Below are 11,453 nucleotides of genomic sequence, written 5' to 3'. Positions count from 1 at the left end.
GGCTCCAAGCTAAACATGGAATCTGCTTAAGATTCTCTTCCCCTCTGCCTGTTCCCATGCTCATGTGTTCTCTCTCTCTCTCTCTCTCAAATTAAAAAAATATATATAAGATAAAATGGAAGGCAGAAAGGCCTTCTCTGAGGAACATTGAGCTGAGGTCTAAAGGATGAGTAGAAATTGAGTGAGGATGAAGGAGGAGACATCCCAGGCAGAGGGACAGTGTGTGCAAAGACACTGAGGGAGGAAGGAGGATGGTTCAACTGAGGAACTGAGATGCCAGTGTTGCTGTTGTACTGGGAACAAGGGGGAAGTGGCTTCAGAATTGGTGGTGAGGCAAGCAGATCATGCCAGGCCTGGGAGGCTATATTAAGAATTTAGGTCTTTATCCTAAGAATGAGGAGGATTTTAAGCTCTCAAATGATCCAAGTTATATTTTTAAAAGATTTCTTAAGGCTGGGCAGAGAATGTAACAGAGAGAGGCTACAGAGGATTTAGGCAGCCCAGTTTAGAGATTATTACAACAATATAGGGAAGTGACAATGGTGGCTTGAACTTTGCATAAGGCACAGTAAATATAAAGCTGAGTCAGGGCTTCTATCCTTGGAGATAGTCAAGTAGGAGAGAGAGATTTGGAAACAAGTATGATGTAGTGAGCATTATTAGAGAAAGTCCAAGTAACGTTGGAAGCTAGGAAGTTCAGGGGAAAGAAGAGGGGAGGATGGAAGGTAATTAGTTATTTATTGCTACATATCAAATTACCCCCCAAACTCAGTAGCTCAAAGCAATAAGAATTAACTATCTCATAGTTTCTTTGGTCAGAAATACAGTTACAGACAAGCTATCTGCTGCCAGCCTCATCTAAAGGCTTGAATGAAGAGAGATCCACTTCCATTTTCACTAACATGGTTGTTGTAAGGTCTTGATATCTTAAAACATGGGCCTCTCCACAGGGCTGCCTCACACTATGGCAGCTGGCTTCCTCCTACATGAATGACCAAGAAAGAGCAAGAAAGAACAAGAGTGTGTGAGAGAAAGCACCATTGAACAGAAGCTATGGTCTTTGTAACCTGATCTCAGAAGTGAGGTCCCATCACTTCTGCCATACTCTATTCATTAGAAGTGAGTCAATAAGGAGCTCCTGGGTGGCTCAGTTGGTTAAGCATCCGACTCTTGGTTTCAGCTCAGGTCATGATCTCACAGTTGGTGAGTTTAAGCCCTGCATTGGGCTCCTCGCTGACAGTGTGGAGCCTGCTTGGGATTCTTTCTATCTGTCTCTCTCTCTCTCTGCCCCTCCCCCTTCAAAATAAATAAATAAAACTTTAAAAATATATATGTTAAAAAAAAAGAAGTCAGTAAGTCCCTTGTGTTCAAGAGGAAAGGAATACACGAAGGTGAGGCATACACAAAGGCTTGAATACTAGGAGGTGGGGAGAGGTCACTGGGGGTCATCTAGAAGCTGGCTACCACAGCAGGTTTCACAGAAGAGGTAGCACTTGAAGAGGTTATATTGGAGTTTTTCGGGAGCATCTCAGGAGGAAGGGCTTTCTAGGTAAAGAAAAGGGTATGTGAAAGATACAGAGGTATCTTTCTATAAATTTACTTCCATGAATTCTACCAATACACTTGCATCTTTGTGAAAAAAATATACACATACAAGGGTAGTCATTGAGGCATTATCATCTTAGTTTGCTAGGGCTGCCATAACAAAGTACCACAAACTTACTGGCTTAAACAATAAGTTTATTGTCTCACAGTACTGGAGGCTAGAAGTCTGCGGTCCACGATCCACGATCCACGTGCTGGCAGGGTTGCTTCCTTCTGATAGATACAAGGGAAGTATCTGTTCTAGGCCTCTCTCCTTGGTTTATAGATGCATGTTTTCTCCTTGTGTCTTATCATCTTCCCTCTTAAAGGTCTCTGTCCAGCTTTTCTCTTCTTAGAAAGACGCCAGTCAGATTGGCTTAAGGCCCACCCTAAGTGACCTCATTTTAACTTGATTATACGGAACCTATCCAAATAAGGTCACACTCTGAGATATCAAGGGTTAGGACTTCATTATGAATTTTGAGGGTAACACAATTCAACTGAACAGTCATATAGTAGAAAAAGAATAAAAGGAATCTAAATTTTCAACAATAGGGAATGGATTAAGTAGGTTATGGTATGTCATAAAATGGGAAATGGAATACTGTACTATATAGCTGTTAGAAAGATGTACTGATAAGGAAAATCTCCAATGTGGAATAATCTCCAATATTCTGTTAAAGGAAAAAGCCGAGTTGACTAATAATTTGTGAAATGCTAGTATTTATGTTTAAAAAACTAGAATGTGTTGTAACAAAATAGGAAACCTTGGGAAAAATACACAAGAAATTAATAGTATTGTCTGTGTCTGTGAAGAACTCCTGAGAGGGTAGAGGTCAGCATATAGAAGGGAGCCTTCTTTTTTACTATAGACTCCTTTTGTACAGGTTGATTTGTTATCATGAGCACATACTACTTTCAAATTAAAAAAGAAATATATAGGAGCTTAGTAATTTCAGCATGAAGCATATTTAGAGTGTGCTGGATGCTAATAATTCTGATTAGAAATTGAGTGACAAAAAAAGATAAAAAAAATAAGTTGGTGTGGAACTGTGCAGACTCAGTGTGTGATACAGGATGGGAGTTGTGATTAGTTCTTATGTTATAAACCTGTTTTGAAGTGGCAGTGGACTATTTTATCAGTCCTTCAAGGCTTTTCTAGTCCAGGATTCTCTAGCATAATCCTAATATTAGATTCAGTTGGTTTCAATAAATGTTAATCTTTTTTTAAGTTTATTTATTTTTGAGAGAGAGAGAGAGCACAAGTGCATGCAGAAGAAGGGCAGAGAATCCAAAGCGGGCTCTGCAATGACAGCAGAGAGCCTGATTTGGGGCTCAAACTCACGAACCATGAGATCATGACTGGAGCTGAAGTCGGACACTTAGCTGACTGAGCCACCCAGGGACCGCCAATAAACATTAACTGAGGTCAGCCAGAAGCCAGGCTGGGTACAGGGAAACAAAGATGAATACAATATGATCCTGCCCTTGCAAAGCCTAGAGTCTAGTAAACCCAAAAATAGAACTGAAAAAACACAAAAGGTAAACAAATAGAAAATGTCAATACACTGTGGTAAAAGTTATGGTAAAATTGCATACCTGGTACCAACAGAGGAGCACCCAGCCCCACTGGACCAGAGGAAGAAGCTCTAAAGAATGAGCAGATGTTAGTCAGGTTAGGGTAGGAAACAATGCTTCAGGCAGAGGGAAAAGCATGAGCACTGGTACAGAGACCTCAAAATGGCTCAAGGTATTTGGAACTACTTGGAATTTAAATATTTCCAATAAAGGCAACTGTTTAAGAGGGTGGCTGAAAGATTTTTAGAATCTGTAGAGCTTTGTAAATTTATTCACATGGGTATAGTAACAGATTTTTTTAACCCATTTCCCCATACAATGGGTCCTGATTTTTAATTATGGTCACTGTGGCTGATAGTAATCTCCCTGTTTTCTGAAATCTTAACATCTAATTACTTACTCAGTTTAGTCCTTAATTACCTCCTATCTTAAAGTGTTTTCAAATTATTCTGTAATTATAGCTTCCTTCCATCTATTGAGTTCTTAGTGTTAGACATTGTGCTCAGCAGTACAGATACTGTTTCATTTAGTCCAAAGCCTAAACTTTTTACCACTACCATCCTGAACTTCTCCAAGAGAAGATAATAAGCTCCCTGAGGGCAGAAAGCAAAGTTTAAATCTGGTTTCCCTTCTCATAGTTTCCCTACCCAGCCTCTCCTCCATTTAACTCCCTACATGTATAACTTCCCTTGACCTTATACTCCCTCCAGCTTCTGCCCGATTTCTTTGTTTCCCATGATAACAAAACTCAGAACTGTCTATACTTGCTGGGTTTCTCACCTCACCAGGCTTTCATCTCCTCCACATACTGAAATGTCTCCTATCAAGTCACTATTGACCCACATGTTGCCAAAGTCAGGTCAATTCTCTGTCCTCATCCTTCTGGATCATTCAGCAGTTTTTGACATTAGTGATTGATCACTCCCTCCTTAACACACTTTGCTTTTTAGGCTTTCATGATGCCAGGTCCACTTTGTTTTCCTCCAACCTTCTTGCTTGCTTCTTAGTCTCTTGTCAGCTCCCTCCCCTTTATCAGACTTCCAAAGGTAGGAATGCACCAAGACTTAGTCTTCAGCTCTTTTTGCTGTTTATACTGCCTAACTAGATGAATTCATCTGCTCCTATGGTTTTAAATACCATTCCTAGGCTAATGATTCTCAAATTTGTATCTCTGGCCCCTGACTTCTCCCCTGAAATCTAGACTTGGGTAACCATCTATTTGATATCTCCAGTTGCATGTTGGGTGGACAAGTCAAAATTAAGATAAACACAGATTAAGAACTCTCAATTATTACCCCACACCAGTTCCCCACCTCCCCATCCCCTCATCCCCTCCACAACTTATCCATCTCAATAACTGGCACCATTAGCCCAGTTACATAGGCCAAAAGATTAGGAGTTAGCCTTGATTCCTGGCATCTCCTCACATTCCAATCAGTAAGTTCTATTGGCTCTATCTCTGAAATATACCCTACTGCCTAAACTGACCTTCCTTGCCCTCTCAGTGCTGTAATCTGGTGCAAGCTATCATCTTAATGGGCCTTCCCATATCCAGTCTTGCTCCAATAAGTTCGTTCACCAAGCAGTAATTGGAGTGATTTAAAATGGTACATCAGATCACCTTACTCCTGACTAAAACTGCGGTAGCTTCCCATTGCATTGAGAATAAACCTTGCCTTTATTTACAAAGGCCTTGCACTATCATTTCCCTGTTTCCCTCTACCTTAGGGCTCTGCACCTTGCTCACTATGTTCCAGCAACAGTGGCCTTCTTTCCATTCCTAAATGGGTAAGAACAGGTAAGCTCTGTCCTGCTCTGATGACTTTATACTAGCTATTTCCTTTGCCTGGAATGCTGTCCATTGGGTTTGACTGGCTCCTTTTGGTCATTCAGATCTCTGCTTAAATGTCACCTGCTTAAAGAGATCTCTGACTACCCAATCTATTTTTTTTTTTCAACGTTTTTTTATTTATTTTTGGGACAGAGAGAGACCAAGCATGAACGGGGGAGGGGCAGAGAGAGAGGGAGACACAGAATCGGAAACAGGCTCCAGGCTCCGAGCCATCAGCCCAGAGCCTGACGCGGGGCTCGAACCCACGGACCGCGAGATCGTGACCTGGCTGAAGTCGGACGCCCAACCGACTGCGCCACCCAGGCGCCCCTCTGACTACCCAATCTAAAAAGAGCCACCTGGTCCTCATGTATATAACATCACTTTTATTTTATTTTATTTATTTTTAAGATCACTTTATTTTAATGCTCTGTAAAGCATCAGTCACCTCCTGATACTTTAAAAAATTTATTTTAGTACATTGTCTTCTACACTAGAAGGTAAGCTCAATGACAGCGGGGACTTTGTCTTGTTCACCACGAATCCCTATACATTTAGAGTAGTGCCTGGAATTTAATAATTATTGATTGAATGAATGAGTGAATTTACTTCCATTTATATTTAGTCTTTCCCCCCACAGTTAAAAGGACAGCCAAGACCCATGTCTTAAAGGGATTAGAAATGAATGTGAATTTTGAAAGGCAAATATATTTTTTTAATATCAGGGCTGTGAGATCAAGACCTGAGCTGAAATCAAGGGTCAGATGCTTAACCAAAGGAACCACCCAGGTGCTCCTGCAAGACAATTATTATTTAAATGAAAGTCCTGCTTTGTAAACCAAGAGTGGACAGCATTTATACCGCCACTGCAGCATTAAAAAAGATTCAGTTGAGAGTTACTATATAAGACATAAAATGAAGTTGGAAACTTTTCAAGGAAGAACTATCAACTGCTTCCTTCATGTGCTTCAAGAAGGATATCAATTTTGTGCATAATAAAAGTTATATGTGTAGGCTGTGACTCACAAGAGGAATAGCCAACCTACTCTTTTCTCTCCTCCTCTCCCCTCCCTATAAATATCATAAAGAAACAGCTATGATAGGCTCTTGAAAGAGCAGCTAACATTTTCTGAGAGCTTACTGTATGGTAGACTCTAAGAGTCTAATGGATTTAGTGAATTAATTCCTTTATTCTTCACAATAACCCTATGTGGAAGGAATAATATAATTCCCCTTTTACAGATATGAGGCACAGAGAGGTTAAGTTACTTGCCTGGGTCACAAAATAAGTGGTAGAGCAGGACAAGCTGACCCCAGTGCCCCACTTCTTAATCATCTATCATGCTGTCCTAAGAGGTGGCATTTCAATGTATATGTTTGTCACCACTGTACTCCTCTTTGAGACTATGGAGGAGGGTATGGACAAATACATGGGGGTGTGTGGGAAAGTGTCAAACCAAATAACCTATAGGTTTTTCTTTTTTGAACCATGGACCTTTTGGCAGTCAGGTGAAGTCTATAGACTTTTTTTCTGACTAATGTTTTTACATTCAAAACTAAAATACAATTGAAAACCAATTATATTGAAATATAGTTCTCAAAATATTAAATAAGCATTTGTTATAGTAATATACATGCTTCTTTATTAATGTACTAAGTAAGACCTAATACCAGGTCTAGTGACTACCATAATTTCATAGCCGTATGAGTATAAATGATATTTCAAGATATTTTTAACTGTTATAATGTGACGTAGAAATATCTCTTGGGATATCTATTGGTGACAAAGTCACAGATACTGCTAATACTACTGTGACTTATTGTCTACCTTAGTAATGGAAGGAATTGGTAAATTTCTGTCAGAGGTTAGTAAAAATAAAGATGTGATTTATTTTTCTTAAGTTTTTAGTTAAATTCTAGTTAGTTAACATACAGGGTAACATTACTTTCAGGTATACAATGTAGTGATCCCACACTTCCATACCACATTGGGGGCTCATTGCAGAGGTGCACTCTTTAATCCCATCACCTATTTAATCACTGCCACCCCCCCCCCCCCCCCCCCCCCCCCCCCCCCCCGGCTTTCTGGTAACCATCAGTTTGTTCTCTATAGTTGAGAGTCTGTTTCTTGGGGTTCCTGGGTGGCTCAGTTGGTCAAGCGACCAATTCCTAATTTCGGTTCAGGTCATAATCTCACGGTTTGAGAGGTTGAACCTCACATCTAGCTCTGCACTGACAGTGCAGAGCTTGCTTGGGATTCTCTTTCTCCCTCTCTCTCTACCCCTCCCCTGCTTGTGTGCTCTCTCTCTCAAAATAAATAAACATTGGTACATATATATATTTTAAAAGTCTGTTTCTTGGTTTGCCTCTCTTACTTGTCCCTTTGCCCATTTGTTTTGTTTCTTAAATTCCACATATTAGTGAAATTATATGGTAGCTACCTTTCTCTGACTGACTTGTTTTGCTTAGCATAATACTCTCCAGCTACAATGTTTATAGTAGCATTATCTACAAGAGCAAAATTATGGAAACATCCCAAGTGTCCATTGACTGATGAATGGATAAAGAGAATATGGTTTTATATATACAATGGAATATTACTAAGCCATGAAAAAGAATGAAACCTTGCCATTTGCAATGATGTGGATGGAGCTAGAGAGTGTTATGCAAGGGATCATAGTTTTTAAACATAAAACTGGCCAGAGTCCCAGTTGGGGGGTGGACACCACCCATAAAGCATTTTGATAACTAAATCTTCAATTCTTAGAGGTTTTCTCTAGAGCAAAGAGAAAAAATTCCAAACAGCACAGTTTCAACAAAAACAGCCTGGATCCAGAAAGAATCAGACCAAAGGCCAGCATAGTTTTAGTAGGAACAGCCCAGTTATCAGACCACAGGGTAGCACAGTTTTAAATAGGAATGATCTGGTTTCAAACAAGAGGTGAAGAAGGCCAGCACAGTTCCAACAGCAACAGTCAGATTCGGTAAAGGAGTCAGAACAAATACCAAATGAGGACTCTCAGAAAAAGAAAGAAAAAAAGAAAGAAAGAAAAAAGCTTAACAGCCTCCAAATAAAACCTGGAAAGCTCAAACACAAAAAGAATAGAGCTTGAAAGCCAGAAGCATCATCCTCAAACTCCAAAGTTGGTGAGAAAACAGTGAGCCCAATTTGCTCGGTGGGTGCTGGCACCTGTTTGCTCACCAGCTTCAGAGTTGTTGGGGGTCTTCTCTTAATCCTTTCTGATCACCCGGTAATGTTAAACTTAAAAAAATAAAACTGTTGGGGCGCCTGGGTGGCTCAGTTGGTTAAGCGCTGACTTTAGCTCAGGTCATGATCTTGCAGTTCATGGGTTTGAGCCCCGCATTGGGCTCTGTGCTGACAGCTCAGAGCCTGGAGCCTGCTTTGGATGCTGTGTCTCCCTCTCTTTCTCTGCCCCTCTCCCACTCATGCTCTGTCTCTCTCTATCTCTCAAAAATGAATAAACGTTAAAAAAATTAAAATAAAATAAATAAAATTGCCAGGGGCACCTGGGTGGCTTAGTCGATTGGGTGTCCACCTTCGGCTCAGGTCATGATCTCATGGCTCGTGAATTTGAGCCCCGCATCAAGCTCTGTGCTGACAACTCAGAGCCTGGAGTCTGCTTCAGACTCTGTGTCTCCTTCTCTCTCAGACCTTCCCCTGCTCTCGCTCTGTCTCTCTCTCCTTCAAAAATAAACATTTAAAAAATAAAAAATAAGAAAATAAAACTGTCAGTTATTTTATAAGTAAAAGAAATTTTTTTCAGGAACAACAGATTTGAAATCTAGACAAGCAAGCTACAGCAAAACCGTAGGCATGTCTGGAGAGCAAAGGAGAGGACTGCTCTTTAATAGAGGAAAGGGGGGGATTTGGGAACGCTGTCTTAAAAAGTAGGTCTGCTGGTGTAAAGTCGAGTTCTAAGTATAGTGGCTTTTCATTGTCTGAGTTGTGACCAGTTCTCATTGGCTGGGCTGTTCTGCTGGGCTGTTTTCTTCCTTCTGCTTGGGTAGTAAAGTAATACCCATGTGCAAGGTGAGTCTCTTCCTGTCAAGTCTGAAACCACAGGCAGTCTCCCTTGGATTGGTCCCAGAATTTTGACTCTTCAGAGCTCACTGGGGCCACAGGTGGGGGCAAGAGGTGGTAGAAAGACAAAGGTAAGAGGTGTGGTGATAAAGCACACATGAGCCAGCCCTTCCCAACCCACAGGCAGGCTCCCTAGGATCAGTCCAGTATATGAACACTCAGAGCTTATCAGGGCAAAGGTAGGGATGTAGGGACAGTGGAGAGTGGGCGGGCGCTGCTGCCAAGAGCCATGTGGGGCAGGGGGCTGGAATGGTATCCTTGGTGAGGGCTGGGCTCCAGTGGGCACAAGGGCACCACTGAGGCTGTGACTGCCCTGTCAGAGCCCAGGCTCAGGAGGGTCCTTGCTAGCTGCTCCAGGCTGTAATGGCACTCCGCCAGTCCCAAGATATGATTTTTTCTCCCATCTGAGATCATAGGCTCCCTGACTTCCATCCATGGATTTCTTGGGGGCTATTTAGGGGGAGGGGAGGTCTATGGACCTCAGGTTAAGAATCACTGTCAGCCAAAGTTATGAGCAGTTTCTGGGTATACTGTGGTAACCCAGTGTATTGACAAGAAGTGGGTAAAGAAGAGGGCCAGGAAAATGACCAGGAATTTCTGGATTCAGCAGTATGGACTTATCACCACTTCCCATAAGTCTGTGGATTGACAATGAAAAATTAAATGAATCAAAACTTGTTCTGTGATATCTGTGAATAATTCCTTAACTGTTTCCTGAAATGCTGTTAATTATTACATGAATTTTTAAAATTAAAGCAAATTTGGGAAAAAATCAAACACAAGTGGATAGGTGTCTATTTTGGCATCTTGAGGATCTATATAGCTTTAGGGCAGACCAAGGCAGTAACTTGGTCTGATTAGCACAGTATGATTGCAAATCTTCCTGATTCTGCCACTCCCCACTCTGCGGTAACTTCAAAAGTGGGTAGCACACAACAATATGGAGATCAGAGAAGAACAATTTCAGAGCATGTGTGGGACAACCCAAGGTGACCAGAGTATATTGAAGCCCTACAATGATGGGGGCACAGATCAGCACAATGTGGATAGTAACATCGATGTGACATCATTTGTTACTAGAATTTAAATAGAAAAGAAATTTGAATTATACTGAACCTGCATCTTACTACCACTAGGAAGCTTTGTAATAATAACAATAGCTAACATGAATTGAATGTTTACTATGTGCCAGGCATAGTTTAAAGTACTTCATACGCACTAACATGTTTAATTCCTCGAGCTAACTTATGAGCTAAGTGCTGTTATCTTCATTTTACAGTTGAGGAGATGGAGATATAGAGAGGTAGAAGTATATTCTTGACTTTACTTAAATGCTATATTAATTATATACTAGCTGCTCTAACAATAAACTTTGAAATCTTGGTCACTTAACACAATAGGTGGTTATTTCTCCCCTGCATAAGCCCAATAAGAGGTGGGGTGTTGAGGGACATAAACTGATAGAAAGATCTACCATGTTCAATACATTGCATCCAAGGTCACACTGAGGTTTCTTGCACCAGACTGGAGGTGACACATCTAATTCCACTGGCCAGAACTCACCCACACCTAACTGCAAGGGAGATGAGGAAACGTAGTTGAACTGTGGGCCCAGAGGGAAAGAAAACTGGTTTCGTTGTCATGCTAACAAGTCAGAAAACTCTATTGGTTCAAGCAAAAAGCCTCCCTTTTATTTTCATAATGTGCTCCTTACCGAACTAAAACCACTTTTAGATGAGCTTAGTGCGTGGCTTTTTTTTTTAATGTTTATTTATTTTGAGAGAGAGAGTGATGGAGCAGGGGAAGGGCAGAGAGAGAGAGAGAGAGAGAGAGAGAGAGAGAATCCCAGGCAGGCTCTATGCTGTCAGCACAAAGCCTGACTCTAGGCTTGATCTCACCAACTGTGAAATTAGGACCTGAGCTGAAATCAAGAGTCAGACACTTAACCGACTGAGCCACCCAGGCACCCCTAGTGCATGGTTTTTTCTTAAGTGAAAGATAATTATTTGCCTCTATACTGATAAAGTGGTGTTATTACCACTCAGCAGGCTCTCAATTTTTTTGTATAATTATTAGGCTTGAGATCAACTCTTCTTACATTCAAATGTTGTTTTTGGTAGCTGTCCTCCAATATTTAACTGATTAATTGCCAAAAAACTTATAGAGCACATAAACTATGCAGTTATCTGGAAAGTTAATTTCTTTCTTTCTTTTTTTTTTTAAGAGAGAGAGTGAGAGTGAGAGGCAGAGGGAAATAGAGACAGAATCTTAAGCAGGCTCTATGCTCAGTGCAGAGTCCAATGTGGGGCTCCATCCCATGACCCTGGGATCATGACCTGAGCAGAAATCAAGAGCCAG

General features: G+C 41.0%; 1 protein-coding gene across 1 annotated transcript in view; it reads right to left on the bottom strand.

Annotated features, from left to right (window-relative positions):
• Window positions 1-11,453, bottom strand: part of PIK3C2A (phosphatidylinositol-4-phosphate 3-kinase catalytic subunit type 2 alpha) — a 193,045-nt gene that overhangs the window by 123,821 nt on the left and 57,771 nt on the right. The gene's annotated exons all lie outside the window — the stretch shown is intronic.

This window comes from Panthera uncia, chromosome D1, assembly GCF_023721935.1.
Source record: "Panthera uncia isolate 11264 chromosome D1, Puncia_PCG_1.0, whole genome shotgun sequence".
Lineage (NCBI taxonomy): Eukaryota > Metazoa > Chordata > Mammalia > Carnivora > Felidae > Panthera > Panthera uncia.
This window is presented reverse-complemented; position numbering and strand designations above follow the sequence as displayed.